This window comes from Sceloporus undulatus, chromosome 3 (assembly GCF_019175285.1).
Source record: "Sceloporus undulatus isolate JIND9_A2432 ecotype Alabama chromosome 3, SceUnd_v1.1, whole genome shotgun sequence".
NCBI classification, from domain to species: Eukaryota; Metazoa; Chordata; class Lepidosauria; order Squamata; family Phrynosomatidae; genus Sceloporus; species Sceloporus undulatus.
Window position 1 is genome coordinate 16,153,933 of NC_056524.1, and position 15,817 is coordinate 16,169,749.

A 15,817-nucleotide genomic window follows, 5' to 3' on the forward strand; every position below is an offset into this window, starting at 1 on the left:
GAAGAGGGGAGGCTAACAAGGGAACAATTAGGGGAAGGCTTGTTGGAACAGGAAGGTTTTTAACTCCTTCCTGAACCGATCAAGGGAGGTGGCCGAGCGGAGCTCACCGGGAAGCGAGTTCCAGAGCTGAGGAGCCGAGCTGGTAAAGGCCTTGCGTGAGTGGTGGCATATTCGAGTCTGGAACTCTCAGCAATGCTTCCCGGCCGATCTGAGTGTGCAGGGCGGATTATAGGGGGAGAGGCGGTCCTCCAAGTACCCTGGGCCCAAGACATTTAGGGCTTTATAGGTATAAACCAACACCTTGTATTGCACTCGGAAGCAAATAGGCAGCCAAGTAGATCTTTAATACTGGTGTTATGTGGGTGGCCCTGGAAGATCCGTGACCAACCTAGCTGCCATATTTTGAACCAACTGTAGCTTCCGAGTATGGTACAAGGTTGCCCCATGTAGAGCACATTACAGAAATCCAAACAAGAGGTTACCAGAGCATGTACCACGGTTTCAATCCCTCCGGCCCAGGAAGGTCGCAGCTGGTGAATAACCGAAGCTGATAGCAGGTACTCCGGACTCTGTTCGCAGTCTGGGGGTGCTCCTGGACTCGTCGCTCCACCTCACATCCCAGGTGGATGCGACGGTCAGGAGCACCTGTTTTCAACTCCGTTGATATGCTAGCCGAATCAGATCGGCTGGGAAACATTTGCTGAGAGTCCCAGATTCAAATACGCCTCAACATCGCGTAGAGCCTACCATCTCGGCTCCTCTGCTCTGGAACGCGCTTCCAGTGAGCTCCGCTTGGCCACCTCCCTTGACCGGTCAGGAAGGAACTAAAAACCTTCCTGTTCAAAAAGCTTTCGCCTCATTCCTTTCCTTTGAGCCTCCTTCCTCCCCCTCCACTGTTATTATTTTTGTTGTTGAACATCCTATGCTAGCTGGATATTGTTATATTGTGATTTGTGAATTGTACTGTGATTTTAATGTATATTTGCTGTTTTCGTTTTTTCCTGTAACTGAATTGTTGTAACCCGCCTTGATCTACGGAAAGGCGGGCTATAAATAACATATTTATTATTATATTATTATTATATTATTATTATTACTATACTATTATTATTACCACCTGAGATGTAAGGTGGAGCGACGAGTCCAGGAGCACCCCAACGGCGAACGGAGTCCTTCAAGGGGAGTTTGACCCCGTTCAGGACAGGTGGACAAACCTCCAATCCGGACCGGGGGAACCTCACGAGCATTACGTTTCTTCTGGATTCAAACTGAGTCTGTTTTCCCTCATCCAGCCCATTACCGAGTCTAGGCAGGCATCAAGAGGAGAGATGCCATCCCTGGTCACTGCATCAGTCGGAGACACAGAGAAATATATTTGGGTGTCATCAGCGTACGATAACACCGCCCCCGGTGTCTCCGGATAATCTCCCCCAGCGTTTCATGTAAATGTTAAATAGCATGGGGGACAAATGGCTCCTTGAGGGACACCAGAGTAGTGCGCTCTTGTCAGAGCGACAACCTCTCGTGCACCATCGGGAATCTGCCAGAGGTAGGAACGGAACCACTGGAGCGCAGTGCCCCCGATTCCAACTCCCTCAGGCGTTCCAGAAGGATACCGTGGTCAATGGTATCGAAAGCCGCTGAGATGTCCAAGAGCACAAACAGGGACACGCTACCCTGCTATGCCCAGACGGAGATCATCGACCAGGGCAACCATGGCAGTCTCAACTCCGTAGCCTGCCCGGAACCTGGTTTGAAAGGGGTCCAGATAATCTGTATCATCCAGATCGTTTGAAGCTGGATTGCAACTGCCCTCTTGATCACCTTCCCCAAGAAAGGCAATAGTGAGACAGGCCATATATTATGCATCAGGGGGTCTAGGAGGGCTTTTTTAACAGCAGTTTTACAATGGCCAATTTTAAGCTGGCTGGAAATTGCCCATCCCTAAGAGATGTATTGATTATGCGGTGCAACAGAGTTGTTACAACCGCACCCCCCCCCCCCCGAGCCACTAGCCACGAGGGACAGAATCGAGAGAACAAGTTGTCTTCCTAACACTTCTAAGGATCTTGTCCACATCCTCGGTACTTACTGACTCAAAGTGATCCAGTACAATTGAGTCCACGGAAGCTCTGGAGACCTCTACTCTGGTTTCTGAACAATAATTAGCTTGTGTTTGGAAAGAGGCTGGGTACCTTTAGAATCATGCCACCTATGTATACTAGTACTAATGTGAAAGACCCAGGTTTGTGGTGAATAAAAGGTTTATGGTGAAATTACACATGTACACATAGTAATTCAAACAGACACAGCATTCAGAGCTAACCAAATGGAAATGGGGAAATTGGATAGCGGAGTTTGGGGCATACAGAGAGTGGTAATTACCTGTCCAAAAGGTAGACCATAGAAAGCTAGAGTAGCTCAGACTAGTGTCTGAAGGCAACACAGTGCGTGGAATAATCTTTCTGTGCACATGGAGCACAGAGGTGGGCAACTGTATGCAGAAGGCTAGGTTTTAGGACCAATATTTATTTATATCTGATTTGGGGTGTCTTGATGACATCTCATTGTAACAAAGAGCTGATGGTCTTCCCAGGAATCAACAATGGGATTCCAACCTGGTGATGGCTTTAACTTTATAGTAACAAACGCAATTGGAATAAGACAACCAAGGATGCAGAGATAGGACATTTGGCTAGGAACACAGCAGGGGTAAGAGGAAGCATTGGCTTACTTCTTTGTGCAAATGCATTTGAGGAAGTAGGCTAAGTCTACAAAAACCCATAACAGTAACAGTATCTGGATTGTATGCATGCCCTTGGGTCTGCATTCCTTTCTTATGAAAATCCATCTGGTATTCCAAAGTCATCATGACTCTTAAGAAATGCTGTCTCCAGAATATGAAAATATGGAGACAAAGAATAACACAGGGTATGCAAGATGCACTGACAACAATGTGCCCCTCATTTGTAGGAAAAGCAGGATCTAAACACAGCTATTGAATACTGAATGAATGAGAAAACTACTGGAAAGGATTTATCTTCAACTTGAATTTGTATTGTAAAGGCATAACCAGTCCATCCAAGTACTGTGATGGAATACATAGGTCCTGTAAGCTGAATAATTTCTCTGCATCTAAGTAAAAGAGTTAAAAGATAGCTTTCAGCATTAATACCTCAAATTCCATCAGCAGGGGGAGATATATATTCAGCCACTCACCCACCCACCACTACAGAGGAATTGCTCTTAATATATACAAGTGGAACCTTTCACAGGTAATCAGAATGCAGGACTAATATGTAATTATTCCCCCCATCAATATATAATAGCCACTATTAATCAAATTTAGAATTTCTGGTGTGCAACAGTTATTTTCTAGGGGGGTGAATTCACTTTTTAAAGAGAGAGAGTTTGTTATTGTCTCCAAATGGGCTTCCTTTGTTATTAGCTGCAAATTTAACAAAACATTTTTCCCATAAAGGTTAATACTATGAGGTGCTGGTGGAAAGCTTAGAATAGGAAGGCATGTGTTTGCTTTTCACCATTTTCATATGTTCAGGCTTTGCTCTGTTTTCCTCCAATTAAAAGATCAGTCCTTAGAATAAGACCATGGTTTTTCAGTTTATTTTGTTACTATGCAGAGTTGCCAATTCAGGAACATTCCAGACCTTGAAGTCTGGGCCAGAACCTGAGATCTAGAGGTGGCCCCTGGTGATATTATAGCATTATATAGTAGTACCAACATGAGTACTCACAGCTTGTCATTCAAACAAACATACACCAGAACTTTACTGTAATGGCCCTGGAAACTGGCCTGTAGCATTCCAAAACGGAACGTTTCTGGGGACGATCAGCGGCACGGAATGGATTAACTGCACAGCGAGAATGCTGCACTGCTGCCACCAAACATCCCCATCCCATTCCAGATGCGTCCAAGAAGGGGCAATTTTTGGGCAGCGTTTCTGGAATCGCCCCCTGGGGAACACACTGGAATGGATGGGAATCTTGGTGGTGGCGGCAGCGTTCTTGCTGTGCAGTAAAATCCATTCCCCACTGCAGAGCGTCCCCAAAACGTTTCCATTTGGAATGCTACAGGCCCATTCCAGAGCCAATGCAGTAAAGTTCCATACAGTCCAACACCCTAACCTTTAGTTGGTTGCCAAAAGGAAAGGAAAAAAAGCACAAACATGCTTAAGACATTGAGAGAAATGCATACTTTAGGCAACATGGATACCAACTTGGAACCCACTTGGACAAATTACACTCGTTCACCCCAGAGGAAGAGAAGGCAAACCCCCCTCTGAATAAATTTTGCCATGAAACCTAACCATAGTTTTACCGGAAGTCTGAAAGTGCCTTGAAGGTACACAAATAATCATAGAATTATAGAGTTGGAAGAGAACTCAAGAGCCATCCAGTTCAAACCCCCTGCCATGCAGGAACACAGAATCAAACCACTCACAACAGATGTCCATTCAGCCTCTGTTAAAAAATCCCAAAGAAGGAGACTCTACCATTCCTGAATATTCCTGCCAAGCACAATTACCCAGTGCATCACTGGGTTGTGGGGGGGGGGGCGGGGCGGTGGACTGCACTAGGCAAAACCCAGAAGAGGGGTTAAAACCATGTAGGGCCTTCTCCCCCTTCAGTAAGAAGGGCAGCATGCACACCCATAGGCTTCTTCTCCAGGGGAAAGCAGGGGCATTGGGGAGCAGAGGGACACATGTTCAAATACATAGGAAGCTGCAAAAATATATAAAGATAGATATAGATGGAAAGGGCAGAAGGAAGATTTACTCGGAGTGAGCAACTGAGTAAATATATATTATAATTATTATTATTCCATGCAAGGTCAGTATTAATCTCTGCTCCCCACCTCCTCACCAGGAAAGCAGCCAGCCGCGATAGCAACCAAACAACTGAGATGATGGAAAAGCAGAAGCAACAAAACATCATCTGAAAAAACTCAAGTCCTGAGTATCATACAGCAAGACGTTAGTGCAAACAAAGAGTTCCAAAAACAAAGTCCTTAGCCAGTCTGAGAGATTAGGGTTTGACCAATCAGAATAGTCAAAGAGCCCAGAGAGTCTGGAGTTCCAACAGCAGAATTGTCTATCCGAAGTCCAAAGGCAATTCAGGCAACAAAAAAGTCCACGAACAAAGTGCTTCACCAGGGAAATCAGTATGTGGTGGGAGTCTTATTCTTAGAGGTTTTTAAACAGCGCTGATGGCCATTGTTGGGGGTGCTTTGATGCTGAGTTCCTGCATGGCAGAGGAGTTGGATAGATGGCCCTTGTCACTCTTCCAACTCTATGATTCTATGAACCTCTGACAAAGTTTCTGGCAGTCTTCCCAGACTTTTATCTCTGGCTCTCACTGGTGTATTTGTTCCCTAATTGCTTGGCATTTCATGTAAATTGTTTGTGAGCACCACATACCTCACTTCAGATCTTGTTCGCTGAATGAAGTCACAGATACATCGCCTCCTCATTCTCCTCAGTGCCCAACCTGGCAGGAACCTCTGCTGCACTGGTGCCCGGTTCCTTCTTGTCCTCATGGCAGCAGTCCCACTGGCACTGGCATTGAGGAACTGGCCACAGCTTTTTCACAGGGCAGGACACCTCCTTCATGCTTGGAGGGGACTTTCCTCTTTAGGTGTGTTTATCAGAGGTTTTTCTAGCATGGGCTCTTGGATTTCGTTCAATAGAGCCCAGATGAACTAGATACAGACAAAAATGGCATCTCTCTTAACCAGACCTCTTTCCCCTTCACCACTCCCATTTGTGGCTTAAAATCCAGGCCCGCAAAAGCTACTGAGATAACACTGCTGCTCCCTCTAAAATAGTAGTCTTCCTGCCCATCCACTCTCAGGCTAAAGCTCCTCTGGAACCTTCATTCCCAGTACGCACCTAATGTTTAGGTGGAATCTCTTTTCCTGTAGCTTGCATCTATTGTTCATGTACTATTCTCTGGAGTTGCAAGTTGCTCTATCCTCAATAAGGCATCTTTTCAAATAGTTAAACAGGGCTACATGTCACCTCTTACCTTCTCTTCTCCAAGCTAAACATACCAGCTCCCTAAGTCACTCCTCATAGGGCATGATTTCCATACCTTTCACCATTTAGTCGCTCTCTTTATGGGGATTCTAGGCATTATAATAATTAATAATAATAATTTGTTTTATTTATATACCGCTATTCCAAAGATCATAGCGGTGAACAGCTAATTTGCCCCCAACAGTCTGGGTACTCATTTTAGTGACCTCAGAAGGATGCAAGCCTGAGTCGAGCTTGGGCCCTTTGCTGGTCTTGAACTCGCAACCTTGTGGTTTTGAGTGAATGGCTGCAGTAGAGGCATTTAACCATTGCACTACCAGGGCTCCTATCATTGCATTAGCTTTCTTAGCTGACACATATATTGCTGAATCATGTTCAAACTGTGGTCCACCAAGATTCCATGATCCTCATACCATGGGCCAGGAAGCCAAATTATTCCTGGCAGCAGCATCTGCAAAGTCACCTCCATTATTTTTCTCCCCTTCCTGAGTGATGCCCTTCCACTGGAAGGACAGATGAAATATCTACTTGTGCATCCAGACCCTTCAGCTTCCTACCCAGTGGTAACATCATATATCTCCGGGGGGGGGGGGGGGGAATATAAACTAGAATGCCTCATAAGCTAGCATATGGCCAGGTTGATTAATATTTATAACAAGAAGCTTCATGTCACAGCTAAGTAGAGTTAAGCTTAATAGGCCCAAAAACATATACAAAGAGAGATGGTATGTATAACTTTAACAGCTCTGGAGAAGAAAATGATGTTCTGTAAGAAATTTCTAAATGTGAAGTGTTCTCCAATTCTTGAAGGGCATCATATACAAGTCTCGCAATTTGATTATTAGTCCTGTAACCAGTTATGATTCTAGCATTTCTTATAAAATACAATATGAACTTTTTTTAGATGTAAGCTGCTTTGATTGTTTGGCAACAGAAAAGTGGGATATAAATAAAGTTTTTATTATTTATTATTATTATTTTCTTATGCAAGGATATTATTCTTACCTAAAGCACTTGTTAAATTTCAGTGGCTAATTGATATGGCCTTCCAAAATTCTAGCAGCATAATCATTAAAGTATTTTCTGCTCTGCACCATATGTATGGATTTCTCATTGTTTGAATCATGCCTTCATACAGTAATCTTTTTTCAGTAATAGAACATGGTGTTCAGTATGGCCCAAACATACACTCTTATCAAATGGAAATAGGAATATATTCCAATAAATAGTTCTCAATTTCTAACCAGGACTGTAGCAACCACAACATGTTTTACTGTCAAATTAAAGATAAAAGGAAATGAATGTTATCCTCATGCTTTCAGTTTACGCTTTTACACAGTGATTTTTGGTCATTTAGCTTGTTTGTTGTATGAAGGTGTGTGTGTGTGTGTGTGTGTGTGTGTGTGTGTATATGATTTAGCAATGGCTGTTAGTTTGTTGTGGTTTGTAAATTTTCATCAAGTCAGCTTTGATTTATGGCAACTCTATGAATGGGAGACCTCCAATATGTCTTGGAATCAATAACCCAGCTCAGATCTTCCAAACATAGGGCTGTGGCTTCCTTTATTTTGTCAATCCACCTGTAAGAAAGTATCCCTCTCTTCCTACTGTCTTACATTTTGCCAAACATTGTTCTCTTTTCCAATTAATCATGCCATCACATTATATGTCCTATGTACAATAGCCTCAATTTGGTCATTTTGGGTTTTAAAGAGGCCATTAGCTAGGGTTACTAAATTCAACGTCAGGAAATATCTTTGTCCATCGGTACTAGCTGCTGTCTCTAATGCAACCATACCATCCTCCAGCTCAGCCTGATAGCCACCCGATTTCTCCCCAGCTCCACGTTCTCAGGAAAGGTGAAAGCTTCAGTGTTTGGCATAAACCCAGTCCCTTCCCTGAAGACAAAGTGAGAGGCTGTGAGCACATAGCTGGGCAACACCTTCTTGAGATAGAGGGTGAGGCTGTGTCAGTTAGCTTTATAAGTCAGGGACATTTTCCCATTTGATTTGCTAGAAGCAAACTTGGGCAGTTTACAGACCGCCCCTTGGTTTCTCTCTCAGTCTGTGTGAGATACAAGCCTGTGATTTACAAACCTGGACTGTTTCTTGACTGTGATATCTTGCTAATCCTATTGAGACTCTGCTTTGATACATGGCTCCTGACCTCCCACCCCCAACCTGGATGGTTTGTTATTTGGCTATTGCACTTTTAACACTCTAGGTTATGTTGCAGCATGAGAACAGGACAGTAGCATAGGTATGGGAACCACACAGTCCTCCAACTGTTATGGGACTGCAGCTCCCAGCATTCTTCACTACTGATTAGACCAACTAGTAATGCTGAAATCTGTAGGCCTATGACATCAGGAAAGCTGTATGATTCCCACCCAGACATATTAGATAACAAACACACAAGTGAATGGAATGACAAACAGATAAGGACCAAGACCTTACTTTGCTTGGCCAAAAGCCAGCACCATTCCTGGAATGTAAAGTAGTGAAGGCCAATATTCTTTAGCTTTTGAGCTAGTACCAGTTTATGCTCTGATGGATTCTGCCAATTGTCTGCTGAGAGGTAGGCAGTTCTTAGAAATGAATAGAAACAAGAACTGTAGAGCAGTGCTTTCATAACAAGCCCTGGAAACATGGCACATCCTATCCCTGTGATGGTGAACCTATGACATGCGTGCCCTCACTGGCATGCAAAGCTATTTCTGAGGGCACGCAGAGAGATGGGAGGGTGGGGGAAGAGAAGGAACAGGCATACACCTGTTCCTCCTCTTCTCCCACCTTCCTGTGCCTTTAACTGCCTCTCCGGAGACAGCTAAAGGCCCAGGAGGGTGAGGAAGAGTAGGAACAGGTATGTGCCTGTTCCTCTTCTTCCTCCCTCCTGTGCCTTTAGCTGTCTCTGGAGAGGCAGTTAAAGGCACAGGAAAGTGGAAGAGCTCTTAGGCCTCATTGAACTACAAACCCCAAAATGCAACAGGATTCAGTCAGAGCAGTTAAAGTGGAATAGTAACCATGTAAGAGTGTACTGTGATAATCTCCTAAGGCTTCTTCACATTCCAGATGCATTCTTGGAAGTGAAGAAAAGTTATAGTTCTCGGAATGTCTCTGTACCAATCCAGGTCAAAACTTTCCTCAATAAGTAACATCCTGCTTTGGAACAGAAATACAGGACATCCTGCTTTGTTATCTCACAGAGGTCATACCAACCACAGGTATGGTCAACCACCTCTTTCCTCTTTCAGATCCCTCAAAAAGCTATTTCTCTCTCTCTTTGTGCACCTAAAACCATGGACTGCCTTTCGTCCTACTGTGGCGAATGCTGACGTTCATTCCTCCCTGATGGGCTGTTCAAAAGTCAAGATCTTTCTTTTCACCGTAAGGTCATCATAATGAAAGAAAACTATGCAACTCTTCTTGCTTTCGGCACACAGGGAGCCTGCTGGGTGAGAAGATAGCCTGATCGAATGACTCACTAATGTTCACAAGACTCTAGCCTACTTTTCTCTCCACCACCAGCTGCTTGATATTCTACAGCTCTTTCCCCCTCATCTTTAACTGAAAGAAATGTTCCATCTATTTCAGCTCTTCCTTGGTACCCTGAGATGTCAGAAAACTGAGCTGTGACCAGCTTTTTTCTTCCACTAAAGGTTACCAGGTCATTCTCCTTTTGTTCCACAGCCCAACTAGTAGCAGTTCCAGATGCAATGAAAGCCAGTCATTCAATGAAAAGCAGAGGACATTTGCAACAGCTTGCCAACTTTCAAACTAGTATGCTGCATACCAATTGAAGAATCAGTTCCTGGAATTCCACCACCTTTTCCTAACTTTCTATTGCTTTCATAAGTGTCCAAGAAATGCCAGTTAGGATCGGGGCAAGCAACTAAAAAGTAGGATTGTGTAAAGCGAGAAAGAGCATTGATTCTGAATAATGACTAGAATCACCTGGTGAAGTAGGCAGGTGCTAGAAGTCACTTTTCCAGCAGTGGGAGAGGTCATAGCAAATGCACAAAGGCCCTGCTTCAATCCATAGCTCCTTGAGTTTTAAAAGACTGAATAACCAGTAAAAGCTCTGCCAGAGATTCTTCAGACCCACACCCAGAAAATCCTTGAGCAGGCAACAAATAGTCTCATCTGGTATAAAACAGTCAGTGCAGAAGTAGAGAACTGTTGGAGCCTAGGGGGAAGCGTCCCCCACAGCAGAAAGCCACTGTGACATAGTGGTTTGAGTGTTAGAGTGGAGCTCCAGTAGATCAGAGTTCAAGCCCCCACAGAAACCTACTGGATGGCCTTGGAAAAACCAAATTCTCTCAGCCTCAGAGGAAGACAACGGCAAACCTCTCCTGAACAAATCTTGCCAAGAAAACCCCATGATGGGTTACCTAGGAGTTTGACCACTAAGGGGATGCTGGAGAGCTACCCTTACCAGTACTGGAATACAGGCTGTTTCAAAAAGGATGGTATGAAATTAAAACTATACTTACCTGGAATTGCCCTCCAACTGTCTCCCACAGCACCTAGTGGGTATGGAGGACAATCTTCCTACATTTTGAGGGGAGGTAGTTTATACCTAGCAAACAACTTAAACTTTGGGTGGTGTGAGGGGCTCAAGTAGGGTAAAAAAAAGGGGGGGAAGGCACATTTTCCCATCCCTGTGACAATGTTTCCAAAGGCAACCCTTTACTTTCCTCCACATGATAACAGAGGAGCCATTTCCATTAGGACCACTTTCCCCAGTGAAGACCATCTGGCCTCCAACATCATGTTTTAGCACCTGGTTAAGACATTTCTCTACTTCCAAGCATTTGTTATTGTGTGCCTTTCAGTCATTTCCAATTTATGGTGATCCTAAAGAGACCCTATCATAGGGTTTTATAGGCAAGAATTGTTCAAAATGGGTTTGCCTTTGCCTTCATTTGAGGCTGAGAAAAAGTGACTTGTCAAAAGTCCCCCAGTAGGTTTCCATGACCAGTTCAAACCCTGGTCTCCATCATTCAAACCACACTTTACTTAAACATCATTTGATGGGAGGAGGAACATGGTGCAATTTTATCTTCTGTATTGTTTCATTGCTCTTGTTCTCATATTTGAACTTTTGTATTTTTAAAGCATAAGTTTTATTGTTTGAGAGAAAAACATGGCTAAGAAATGTAAATAGAGTGAATAACAAAGGTTTACAGTGATTTTTTAAAAAAACTATTGTTACTATTTGAATGATTTTGGGGTGCTGAATTTAAAAAAACATAGGAAAAATGTCATATTTCACACAACTGGTTTACAAAATTGATGTTTTTATCAATTCAGTTGTTACTCAGCTTTGATTAAGTGCAGTTGTTGATTTTCAGTGCGATTACTTTTAGTACTTCTGAACAAATCTTTGTGTTTTGTATCAGTGAATTAAAATGTTTTCAAAATCTATTAGAAGACTTTAACCTCTTTCTTATTCTTTGTAGGATAATTCTTTCCAGGATCATTTTATTCAGCCACATGGTACAACGCAGAAATATCAAAGCAAGTTGATATAAGATGGAGCAAATCTGAGGTCATTTTTAGATTTAGAACATGAGATTCTTATAAAACTAGCATTGTTGTTGTTGCATGCCTTCAAAGTGTTTCCAACTTATGGTGACCCTAAGGCAACCCTATAATGGGGGTTAAAATGCTGGTACTGCAGCCACAACGGTGTGAGTTTGATCCTGCCAGGATCCTGGTTGACTCAGTCTGCCATCCTTTTGTAGGTCAATAAAATTAGCCCTATTTAAATATCTGAAAGGATGTCATACTGAAGATGTCGCAAGTTTGTTTTCTGCGGCTCCAGAGAATAGGACCTGGAGCAACAGATACAAACTATAGGACAAGAGATTCCACCTCAATGTTAGGAAAAACCTCTGGACAATAAGAGCTGTTTGACAGCAGAATATGCTGCTTTGAAGTGTAGTTGAGTTTATTTAGAATCACAGAGGCCCGTTACAGACGGGCATAAAATACATCCTGGGGACGTACTAGGGTTAGGGAAAGTGCGTGCCTTACGCACGCACCTAATCCTATTATGTCGCCAGGATGTACAAAATAGCAGTGCCCTATACACATAGGGGCCGCCATTACGACATCATGAACGCGCCGCCTCTAAACGGGGCAGCGCAGACGTGACGTTTTTGCACTGCGCGAGGGCGCATAGAGCGCCCTTTCCGTGGCGCTGGAAGGAGCTCCAAAACGGAGCTCCTTCCACAATTTGCATTGCTGGCGCAGCCAAGGGAAGCCCCTTTCTCCTCCTCCCTGCCACCGTCATGTGTCCTTGGGGCATGAAGCCCCAAGGACACCCCTTTCCAGGCCACAGGGAAGCGACCTTTTGCCGCTTCCCCGCAGCCTGGAAAGTGGCGGATCAGGGCCTCGGAGGCTGCCGCTCTGGCAGCTGAGGCCCCGATCCAGCAGGGAAAGGAGCGCCTACAGGCCGCCCCAAAGGGGCAGTCTGTAACGCACCAGAGTTAGAGGAGACCACAAAGGCCATCCAGTCCAACCCCCTGCCATGTAGAAATACACAACCAAAGCACTCCTGAAGATGGCCATCCAGCATCTGTTTACAGCCCTCCAAGGCAGGAGAATCCACCACTCCCCAAGGGAGTGTGTTCCACTGTTGAACAGTTCTTACTGTCAGAAAGTTTCTCCTAATGTTTAAGGTGGAATTTCTTTTCCTATAGTTTGCATCCTCTGGTGGTTTTTAAACAGAGACTGGATGGCCAACTATCAGAGGTGCTTTGATTGTGTATTTCTGCATGGCAGGGGGTTGGATCTGAAGGCCCTTGGGGTTTCTTCCTATGATCCTAGGAATGTAAGATACCCAAGGAATGCAATTTCAAAATCACTGCAACAAGACAGAACAAATATAAAAATGAAAACAACAAAACCGTGCTAGATATGCAGAACCAAATGGCCAGCTATATGTCAATCAGAAATGTTTCCCTGCCTTTACACAAAATTGTTCATCATCTAATCTCCATGTTTAAAATTATTTCCATCTCCCTTTATTACCAGCTTTGTTGCACTGAAATCAATGAACCTCTAGGCAGACAGCTCTGAAAGTAAATGAGACTTGACCAAAGGCTGTGAAAAGCTCCCCACTTTAGCTGCATGGGGTTATTTTCTGAATGAAGGAAGCATTTTTCGCTCACAGTAGAGTTCCTTGCAGCTCTGTTAGATATATCTTTTCCTTACATGGAACTGCCCTGGGCAAGCTGACATTTCGAGATATGTAGGCCAATGCATTACTTCCCCATGAGGAGTAAATGCGTAATCTTCCCAGGTAGACATGGTGTTTTTCTTTTACTTCCCATGTGTGATCACCAGCACAGATGATGTTGCAAAAAAAGAGAGAGAGTTGGCTCTGAGCATGCTAACTGAGGCACCTGGTAAAGAGGAAAACTGCTTGCTCTGAGCTATGGGCCCCACATGACATGAAAAGTTGCATATGGCAGTGTTTAATGATGCTTGCCTGTTTAGACCCACATCCTAAAGACCAGCTAGTTTTGGATGGATCACAGTTGACTGCTGATATCCATCCAGCTCTTCCTGAATCACTTGCTTGTTAAGTTTGCCAACGTACTAGGGAACCCCTTTTTGCTTCAACCACTGTTTCAAAAGAATATAGGCTATGAATTAAAATGAAATCATGTTAGGTGCATCTACACTGTAGAAATAGTGCTTTTTGACACACTTGAAGGGCTATAGCTTTATCCTATGGAGTCCTGGTATTTGTAGTTTTACAAGATCTTTAGCCTCCTCTTTCAAAGAGTGCTGGTGCCTAACAGTAAGAGCTGTTCGACAGTGAAACACGCTCCCTCAGAGTTTGGTGAAGTCTCCTCTGTTGGAGGTCTTTAAGCAGAAGCTGGGTGGCCATCTGTTGGGGGTGCTTTGATTGTGAGTTCCTACATGACTGGATGGCCCTTGTGGTCTCTTCCAACTCTATGATTCTATGAAAATTACCAAGCCCATGATTCTGTTAGATGAAGCCATGGCAGTTAAAGTGGTGTCAAACTACATTATTTCTACAGTGTAGCTGCACCCATTGCTGCCCTGGCTAGTGTCCCAGAAGAACACTTGGAAGAGGAAAGACTTAGGCCCTGTGCAGAACGGCCTTAAGGGCCAGGTTGGGGGAGGAGTCGGGGCATAGCATCCATATGATGCGCATTCCAGCTTCACTCCCAGGGCAGTGTGATGCTGCATGACACACCACATGGCAGGGCACGTGGTATTACGACAGTCATCTGGTGCTGCATCCTCATGATGCAGTACCAAAGGAGGACTGTAAGGCCACGGCGCCGCAGCTATCACAGATTGGATTAGTTTTCAGTGTTTTGGACCTCAGTCTCAAAGGTGCTACAAGTTTCCTTTGCATACTGATTTTCCAGACTAACATGGCTACATCTTTGAATTGTAATTTGTCTAATATGTGAATGTGGCTGTCTGAATGTGGAAACCAAGGGAGAGAGAGAGAGCCCTGAAGTCTGGAGAATTAAAAAATAAATATCTAGGGAAAAAAATATGAGGGGAGAGATATTTGGGGGATGAATATTTGGGAGGAGGATGGGGGGGGGGAATATTTTCAAGCCATGGCTGGTTGAATCTATGGACGCAGAATCCATGGATAGGGAGGGCCAACTGTACTAATGTTGTTCTTTTCTCCTTTGAAAGGAACATTTCACACTGCACCATTATAGCACTGTGATTCCATATAACTGTCATGGGTGCATCCTATTGAATGCTGCTGGGGTTTGTAGTTTGGTGAGGCACTAGAGCTCTTTGATGGAGGATTCTAAATATCCCTTCCTAAACTGAATATTCCAGGATTCCACAGGTTGGAACTATGGTAATAATAATAATAATAATAATAATAATAATAATAGTTATGTTTCCCTGCCTCTCCCAATGGATCGAAGAGGGGTTACAGACTACTTGAAATTATACAAAACATACAGTAGAATTCATACACATGTAAACCATTAAAACCATTAATTCATTAAAAGCATCAACAATTAAACAATTAATATTCAACAGACAGAAGGCAGCAGAAAATTCTTGGTCATGTAGTATCGGGGGGTATGCTCGATGGAAAAGTTCTGTTTTAACTGCCTTTCTGAATGACTCCAGGGAAGTTATCAAGTGAATCTCCTCTGGGAGGCTCTTCCACAATCTTGGAGCCGCTGTAGTAAAGGCCCTTTGCAAGGTTGATACATATTTAGTAGATGTTGTTTCCATTAAATTCTTTCCTGATTTTCTGAGGGTGCAGGGCAGATTATATAGGGAGATGCGGTCCCACAAGTAACCTGGGCCCAAGCCATATAGGGCTTTAAAGGTAATAACCAACACCTTGTATTGTGCCCAGAAGCGAATGGGAAGCCAATGAAGATCTTTCAAAATAGGTGTTATATGGTCAAACCAAGATGAACTGGTGACCAATCTGGCTGCCATATTTTGTACTAACTGAAGCTTCCGAACTTGGTACAAGGGTATCCCCATGTAGAGTGCATTACAGAAATCTAATTGAGAGATTAGCAGAGCATGTACCATAGTTTCAAGGTCCCCTCGGTCTAGGTAGGGTCACAGTTGGCGTATCAGCTGAAGCTGATAGCAAGCACTTCTGGCCGTCGCATCTACCTGAGATGTCTATTGCAGGGATGAGTCCAGAGGTACTCCCACTTCGTCCTTCAGGGGAACTGTGACGCTGTCCAGGACAGGTTGACAAATTTCCTTCCTTAG